A 10,217-nucleotide genomic window follows, 5' to 3' on the forward strand; every position below is an offset into this window, starting at 1 on the left:
CCTGAAAGTACAAATAAATTACATGAGCTGTTGTCTCAGACTAATATGACACCTACTCCTTCTTCATTGCTTCCTCTTCCCCTGTGCATCGCTATAATTTATTGGTGAATTCCTTATTACCAATTGGCTGAGGAAGAAAAACTCAGACCTGATGATACCTGCACTAACAGGAATGAGACTGCTGTGACATAATAACCTCAGTTAAAAGTATTCCTAAAAGGCAGTGTTGAAGGGAAATTCTCTCACCTAGCAGAACTTCAAGCAGTCGATTTTACTGACAACTCAGTCGATGTGAAATACTCGAAGCTGAGAACCTATATTGATCCATGGGCAGGGGTTAAAAAGCTGGCCAGTTGGTCAGGGACTTGGGAAGAATAAGATTGGAGAATTAGTGAGAAGGAGGTCTAGGGAAGAGATATGGGGATGGACCTCTCCGAAAGGGCGCAGAGTGTGAGGATATTTGTGTCTGATGTGATGCTCACCAAAGGGCACCTGCCTTAGAATAATCAGATAGACACGAAGACATGCTCTGAGAATGTCAGCCAGCCTCTCTTCCCAGCCACCCAGTGCTTGCTTAATTGCCCATGTTCAAAGTGGCCATGATGGCAGTGATAAGCTCAACAACAGAGACTTCCCTTCACCAGGATGATGCAGCAACCATTGCTGAGTGTCTAACCTGCCAACAACATTGGCCTGTGCTGATTCCTCACTCCATATTGGGGTAATTTGTTCCCATTGAATAATCAATTATTGCACTGATTTGGATTTACCTTTTCTGTCTGCAATACTTCCAATAGTACCAACCTCCCCAGACTTATGGAATGCTTTATTCACTATCAAAGTACAGTCATGCTCCAGTTAATGACAGAGATATGTTTGAGAAATGCATTGTTAGACAATTTCATTGTTGTGCAAACACCACAGAGTGTATTTACACAAACCTAGATGGTATAGACTACTACACACTAGGATATATGATATAGCCTGTTGTTCCTACAAAAGTAATGCATAGAGCTATGACATTATGACAGCTAACTAGGTGACAGGAATTTTTCAGCTCCATAATAATCTTATGGGGCCAACATTGCATATGTGACCCATCACTGACTGAAAGGCCATTATGTGGCACATGCTTGTATTTCATAATCACTTCTGACCAAACAATTCATTTCACAGAAATAGAAGGGTCACAGTGGGCTTATGCCCATGTAATTTACTCGTCTTACCACGTATCCAAACACCCAGAAACCACAGGTTTAAGAGAACAGTGGAATAGCCTACCGAAGACAGTTATGGTAAAAGTTGGAATATAACACTCTGAAGGTTGAGGTATATAGGATATGTGTGTGTGTGTTTTAACCAGTGATCAATATATGAGCTGTTTTTTTCCACAGCCAGAATAGTGAGGTATGAGAATGAATGGGTAGAAGTAGGAGCATCTCCTAATAATCTGCTCACAGAAGCTTGATAAGATACTCTTGATAAGATTCTGCTGGTTGAGAGGTTTTAGTTCTCAAGGGAGGAATGCTTCCACTAGGGAACATAATTGATTTATGTTCTTAATTTATATGCTGAGACTTCCATTGGCCATTTTGAACTTTGTGTGTCACTCAACTAACAGGCAAAGAAGGAGGTTATTGTACTGGGTGGGGGGGGTGATCCCAATTACCCAGGTGAACTGAGTTGCTGAGACATAGTAGAACTCAGTGGATTCTCTAAGGCACCCCTTAGTATTTCCACGTCCACTAGAAAAAAAATGTTAATGGAAAAGTAAATGAAGACCAATGGGGATCAGACCTCTCAGGAATGAAGGTTTGTGTTACCTCAAATAATCTGGACCAGCTGGGATATGGGCTGAGGATTCAGGGGACTGACATGTAAGGTGATATAGGAAGCTATATATAACAAGTACGGCTTGAGTGACAGTTACAGAAATGGGGCGAAGCAGCTGTACATGTTTTCCTTGCTTGATATATATATGTATATATGTGTACATGTTATTTTTTCCTCCCCATTTTCCCTCTGTTATTGTGTATAAGGCTTACTGTTAGTCTGTATGTTGCAAATGATTCTCATGGGATTCCAACTGAACCAGAAGAGAAAGTAGCATCACCCAGAGAGGGACATGGGGACTGTTAGAACTTTGTATGTTACTTTTTTGGGAGGAGAATGAGGACTTTTTTGTTGTTCTTTCTGTTATCGAACCCAAGTCCAGCTGACTGCCCCATACAAAAACCATGGCTTGGCTCACCAAAATCTGTTACCCAAAGGCATTCAGCTCCTGGCTGAGGCTCGCTAAAATTTTGTTATTGAAGTTAAGTCTGGCTGCCTGCCCCGAACAAAAAACAAGTGACCCAAAAGTCAGATGGTGATGGAATAGGAAGTCAGCTTTATTCAGGAATACCAGTGACCTGAGGAGAGCTGTTAGGCTAACCCATCTCTCCAGTAAACCTGAGGGAGAACGGCCAGACTAAAAACCATCTCAAAGACTCAGATTTACTGAGGGGTTTTTAAAGAGGGTTTTGAGGGAACAGAATGTAGGGAGCAGAAGGGAGGAGGACAAGTAAGGGGCCAGGTGCAAATTCTAGCTGAGGTTCCTTCTGGCTTCTGTTCTTGTCCTTGATGCTATCTTAGGTTCCTGTAGGATTTCGATGTGCTTCAGGGTGGAATCAGCATAGCTTTATTGATGTCTTCCTTGGTTTCTCAGGATCTGGATAGTATGTGTCTTGTTGCAAGTCTGCAGCTCCAGACTGACTGGAAAACAACTTTACATTTATGTAAACAACATCTGGCCTCGTAACCAAGGTTCAAAATATCAAATAACCATGGGAAAAGTGGGAACTCAGAGAAATGCATGCTAAGAAAAAAAAAAAAAACTTTTTCTTGTAAATTTTCCTATAGTCCTGGTGGTTTTAGGTCCCAACATGGCTTCAGGCCTGCCTAGGCCAATATTTCTTTGGTTGCATCTAGATGGGTGGAGGCATGGAGTTGTTATCATTCTTGTCTGGAAGTTCAAAACTTGAGTAGAAGGGTGAGTATGAATGCTGAGTAGAGAATTGTTCCAGTTATTTACCTATCGTTTCTTAGCTCCAAATTCTCCTTTCTATATAGTTTGCTATGTGATGCCGGGGCTGGGACTCTACAAACTAGATTTCCCAGATTCTCTTGCCAACTGGCTTCCTGTTTTCATTCTGCCAATAAAAGGCTTTGAAGGGACGGTGACAGGCAGAAAGCAGGGAGTAGGGACTTCTTTCCTGTTGTTTTTACCTCTTGTTTTTAGCTCCTGTGACATTTCAGCACTGGCAGCTGGCTCCAGCTCCATGTCCTTCACACCCCATGAACGAGTCTTGTGCCTCTTAAGCAGTACTGGTAGGAGAGGCCCGAGAGCCACTGGGCCCACAGGCCCCAAGCCACCCGCATCCCTAGCCACCTGCATGGGAACAGGTAGGCGCCGTGCCACAGGAATCCCAGCCCAGGCCAGTCTGTGCTGCCCAGGAAGTTGCCCAGAGAGGCCTGAGAGCCACTGGACCCAAAGGCCCCAAGGCAGCTGTGCTGAATTGGCAGTACCTGCAGGATCCTAGCCAGACACTAGGGTTGAACGAGTGGACCGTGAAATACCCTGCCACAATGACTAAACACCAAAGGAGAGATTACAGAAATATGAAAAATCAACAAAGTACGACACCACCAAAGGAAAATAATAACTCTCAAGCTCTAGATCCTATAGAACACGAAGCCCTTGAAATGACTGACAAGGAATAGTGAGGAACAATTTTAAGGAAACTAAATGAGATACAAGAAAACTCAGTTAGACAACACAATGAAATGAGAAAAAGTATACAGGACCTGAAAGAAGAAATGTACAAAGAAATCAATGCCCTGAAAAACAATGTAGCAGAGCTTGCAGAGCTGAAGGATTCATTCAGCGAAATAAAAAACACAACAGAGAGTTTAACCAGCATGCTAGAACAAGCAGAAGAGAGAATTTCTGACCTTGAAGATGGGCTGTTCGAAATAACACAGGTAGACCAAAAAAAAAGAAAAAAAAAGAAAAGAAAAGAAAAAAGAATTTAAAAAATTGAAGAAAATCTAAGAGAGATAATAGAAAATCTTAAGCACTCAAATATCCAAATCATGGGTATTCCAGAAAGAGAGGAAAAGGAAATAGCATTGAAAACATATTCAACAAAATAATGGCAGAAAACTTCCCAGGTATAGAGAAAGACACAGATCTTCACATTCAGGAGGCTCAAAGTTCCCCAGACATATTCAACTCAAGAAGGTCCTCTCCAAGACATGTTATAGTTGAACTGGCAAAATTCTAAGACAAAGAGAGAATCTTAAAAGCTGCAAGAGAGAAGCATCAAATCACCTATAAGGGAGCCCCAATCAGACTAACATCAGACTTTCCATTGGAAACCCTAAAAGCCAGAAAAGAATGGGATGATACATTCAAAATACTAAAAGATAAAAATTGCCCACCAAGAATACTTTACCAGTAAGGCTATCCTTCCAAAATGAAGGACAAATAGTTTATTTCTCAGACAAACAACAACTGCAGGAATTCACTACCACACAACCAGCCTTACAAGAGATTCTCAAGGGAGTACTGAGTTTAGTACCTGAAAAGCAATCACCACTGCCATAAATACTCATGAAAGAAAAAAGCCCACCAGTAAAACAAAAATGCTAACAATAAAGAGAAAAAAAGGTTTATATACCACCCCAAGAAACCAACAAACACAGAAGACAAACAGTAAATCAGAAATAAAGGAACAAAAGATACTTAAGAAATCCAAACAAAAATCAGTAAAATGCCAGGAGTAAATCAACACCTTTCAGTAACAACTCTTAATGTAAAAGAATTAAATTCCCCACTCAAAAGACGCAGACTGATGGACTGGATTAAAAAGGTGGACCCAACTACATGCTACCTTCAAGAGACTTACCTCACCTGTAAAGACACACATAGACTAAGAGTGAAAGGATGGAAAAAGATATACCATGCAAATAGAAATGAAAAACAAGCTGAAGTAGCTATTCTTATATCAGATAAAATAGACTTTAAACCAAAAACCATAAAAAGAGATAAAGAAGGCCACTATATAATGATAAGAGGATATATCCATCAAGAAGACATAACAATCATAAATATATATGCACCCAATGTTGGAGCAGCCAGATTTATAAAGCAAACACTATTAGACCTGAAGAATGAGATAGACACTAAAACCATACTAGCAGGGGACCTGAACATCCCACTGTCAATATTGGACAGATCATCTAGGCAAAAAATCAAGAGAAACATAAGATTGAAACAATATTTTAGACCAATTGGACTTGGCAGATATCTACAGAACATTCCATATAACAATCTCAGAATATTCATTCTTCTCATCAGCACATGGAACATTCTCCAGGATAGACCACATGTTAGGTCACAAAGCAAGTCTGAACAGATTCAAAAAATTGGAATTATTCCATGTATTTTTTCTCATCACAATGGATTAAAGTTAGAAATCAATAAATGAAACTCTGGAAACTATACAAACACATAGAAATTAAACAACATTCTACTTAATGACATATAGGTCCAAAAAGAAATTAAACAGGAAATCAAAACGTTTATTGAAATTAATGAAAATAATGATATATCATACCAAAACCTGTGGGATACTGCAAAAGCAGTACTAAGGGGGAAATTTATTGCATTAAATGCTTACTTCAGAAGAATGGAAAAATGTCAAGTAAACAACCTAACACTTCCCCTTAAAGAACTAGAAAAACAAGAACAATCCAAACCCAAAGTTAGCAGACAGAAAGAAATAATAAAGATCAGAGCAGAACTTCATGAAATAGAAACCCCCAAAATGATACAAAAGATCAATGAAACAAAAACTTGGTTTTTGAAAAGATAAATAAAATTAGCAAGGCTAACTAAAAAAAGAAGAGAGAAGACCTAAATAACAAAAATTAGAAATGAAAAAGGTGATATTCCAACTGATACCTCAGAAATACAAGGACTCATTCGAGACTACTATAAACAACTATATGCCAACAAATTTGAAAATCTGGAGGAAATGGATAAATTTTTGGACACACACTACCAAAACGGAGCCAAGAACATACAGAAAATCTGAACAGACCAATTATAATAAAAGTGATTGAAGCTATTATCAGAAGGCTTCCAACAAAGAAAAGCCCAGGACCAGATGGGTTCACTGCAGAATTCTAACAAACCTTCAAAGAGGAATTGATACCAGTTCTCTACAAACTATTCCAAAAGATTGAAACAGAGGCCATTCTCCCAAACTCATTCTATGAGGCAAACATCATCCTGATACCAAAACCAGATGAAGATACAACAAAAATAGAAAACTACAGGCCAATATCCTTCGTGAATATAGATGCAAAAATCCTCAATAAAATACTAGCTAAAAGAATACAGCAACACATATACAAAATTATACACCATGATCAAGTGGGATTCATCCCAGGGATGCAAGGTTGGTTCAACATATGCAAATCAATAAATGTGATACACCACATCAATGAAATCAAAGACTAAAACCATATGATCATCTCTATAGATGCTGAAAAAGCATTTGACAAAATTCAACATTCGTTCATAATACTCTATGTGTTAGATATAGATGGAAAGTATCTCAACATAATTAAAGCCACACATGATAAGCCTACTGCCAATATCATCCTGAACAGGGGAAAAGCTTAAGAACAGGAACTAAACAAGGATGCCCACTCTCACCACTCCTATTCAACATAGTGTTGGAAGTACTAGCCAGAGTAATCAGAGAAGAGAAGGAAATAAAGGGCATCCAGATTGGAAAAGAAGAAGCCAAACTGTCCCTGTTTGCAGATGATATAATCCTATATATCGAACAACCTAAAGCCTCTACAAAAAAACTCTTAGAGTTGATAAATGATTTTAGCAAAGTTGCAAGATACAAAACCAACACACAAAAATCAGTAGCATTTCTATACTCCAACAGTGCATAGGCAGAAAAAGAAATCAAGAAAGCTAACTCATTTACAATAGCCACCAAAAAAAAAAACAAAAAAAAACTTAGGAATAAAACTAACGAAGGATGTGAAAAATCTCTACAAACCACTGTTGAGAGAAATTAAAGAGGACTCAAGAAGATGGAAAGATATCCCATGCTCTTGGATCGGAAGAATTAACATTGTGAAAATATCCATATTACCCAAAATGATCTACAGATTCAATGCAATCCCTATCAAAATTCCTATGACATTTTTCTCTGAAATGGAAAAAAACTATCTTAACTTTTATATGGAATAAAAAATACCACAAATAGGCAATGCGATTCTGAGCAAAAAAAAAAAAAAGGCTGGAGACATAACACTACCTGACTTTAAACTATACTACAAAGCTATAATAATCAAACAGCATCGTTCTGGCATAAGAACAGACACATGGATCAATGGAATAGAATAGAGAATCCAGAAATCAACCCATATACCTATAACCATCTGATCTTTGACAAAGGCACCAAATTTACACAATGGGGAAGAGACTGCCTCTTTAGCAAATGGTGCTGGAAAACTGGATATTCATATGCAGGAGAATGAAACTAGACCCATACCTCTCACCATACACCAAAATCAACTCAAAATGGATTAAATAATTACATATACATCCTGAAACAATAACAATAAAACTTCCTAAAGAAAACATAGGGGAAACACTCCAGGAAGTAGGATTGGGTACAGACTTCATGAATATGACCCCCAAAGCACAGGTAACTGAGGGAAAAATAAACAAATGGGATTATATCAAACTAAAAAGCTTCTGCACAGCAAAAGAAACAATTAACAGAGTGAAAGACAACCAACAGAGTGGGGAAAATATTTGCAAAGGATACATCTAACAAAGGATTAATATCCAGAATATACAAGGAACTCAAACAACTTTACAGCGAAAGAATAAGTAACCCAATTAAAAAATGGGCAAAGGACCTGAATAGGCATTTCTCAAAGGAAGATATATGAATGACCAACAGACACATGAAAAAATGCTCAACATCACTCAGCATTTTGGAAATGCAAATCAATGCCACTTTGAGATACCATCTCACTCCAGTTAGGATGGCTAATATCCAAAAGACTGAGAATGATAAATGCTGGTGAGGCTGTGGAGAAAAAAGAACCCTCATACACTGTTGATGGGACTGAAAAATGGTGCAGCCTTTATGGAAAATGGTATGGAGGTCCTCAAACAATTATAGATAGATCTTCTGTATGACCCAGCTATTCCAATGCTGGGAATATACCCGGAAGAATAGAGATCATCATGTCACAGGGATACCTGCACTCTAATGTTTATTGCAGCACTATTGACAATAGCCAAGATTTGGAACCACCCAAAATGTCCATCATCAGATGGGTGGATAAGGAAAATGTGGTATATTTACACAATGGAATACTACTCTGCTATAAAAAGAATGAAATATTACCATCTGCAGCAACATTGATGGACTTCGAAAAGATTACATTAAGTGAAATAAATCAGGCACAGAAAGAGAAATACCACATGTTCTCACTTATTTATGGGAGCTAAAAATAAATAAATAAATATACAAACAAATAAACGGGGGGAGGGAAGAAGACACAACAATCAAAACAATTTTTGAACTTAAGACAAGTGAACAGATATGATGTTGATGGAGGGGGATGGAGAAAGGGAGGGGGGGAAGACGAATTGGTAAAGGGACACAAAAATCAACTACATTGCATATTGATAAGTTAAAATAAATAAAAGTAACACACACACACACACACACACACACACACACACACACACACACACGAAGTACTAGTAGGAGCCACTTGGATTTCCCTCCCAAGAAGTCTGAGAACCAGCTCTGTGGGGCCCCTGATCTAAGCTTTTGAGGTCCAGCAGCAGCTATATGCCTCTTCTCAGAGCTCTGAGCATCAGCTCTGGAGGGCCTTCCTTGAGCCTCTAGGTTCTGGTAAATCCATCTCTTCTCTGAGCTTTAAGGCTAGCAGCTGCTTCCAGCTATAGCTGCTACATTACTTGTGGGTTACCTCGGTGTTCCCTTTTTGCTCTTTGAGAGCTTCCCTGCATTGAGTTCCCTCTGTTTGTAATACCTGTTAGGGTTTACATTTTCCTCCTTTGCCTATAATGTGATAACATGATTGCTTCTAATTCTGACATCTTATGTTTTCAGTTTTTGTTACTGTTTGCACTTTATTCTGTTTTCTATCTTTTGCTATGGTATTATCTGTGTATGTTGTTTTCCTCTCCTTCTTTATTTTTAGTTCTTCTAGTAGCTTTAAATAACATTGATCTATTAGTAATGACTTGGGTTGCAGCTGACAGAAAACCCAACCTAAATTGGCTTTAGTAAGAAAGAAGAAGAGGCTTATGATACTGAACAGTTCAAAACAGGACAAAAGCGGTTTAAACTGTGTTATTGGGTACTGTTTCTCTTATCTCATCTGGATGTTTAAAGTCCTTGTGTTTACTCTTATCTCAGACAATCTTCTCCTTTGTGCTTATATGATACATAACATTAGCTCCCAGGGCAACATCCATCCACATCCCAATCCACTGGAAAAATTCAGGTGTCTTTGTCCCAACATTCCCAGCCAAACTTAGTTTATTTAAATGCCATCTCCTGAAGTGATCACTATAACTATAAAAATGTGAAAAGCTGCCTGTCTTGGGCTGACTTACATGCTGCACTCCTAGGTCTGAGGATAGACCCCTATCTAGACCATATATACTTAGGACTGTAAAGGGATGGGTACTTAATTAAAATTAGGACTATTGTGAGAATAAGGGAATGGATGCTGGGGTGCATACAGTAAATGTTCATATGATACTTAAACCTCTTTTTTTTATATATTAACATTAAAAAATATCTGTTTACTTTTTATAATAAAAGATAAGAAAATAAGTATTCCTTTTTCTCCTATATCCCCTCCATCATTTCCAATTTTTAAATTATATTATTTTCATATTCATGTTTACTTTTGATTACAGTCTTCAGCCTTAATTTTTGTACAATGGCTTCCTTGTTCCTGAATTCTTCATTTTGTTTCATTTCTTGGTTGTTTAGGTTTTGTGATCAAGGTAATTTTTAAGAAAGAAGAGTCTATAGTTCCTATGGTCTTGGAGGCTTTGCATATTTGAGAATATCTTTTGGTTGCCT

This window comes from Cynocephalus volans, chromosome 3 (genome assembly GCF_027409185.1).
Source record: "Cynocephalus volans isolate mCynVol1 chromosome 3, mCynVol1.pri, whole genome shotgun sequence".
NCBI lineage: Eukaryota > Metazoa > Chordata > Mammalia > Dermoptera > Cynocephalidae > Cynocephalus > Cynocephalus volans.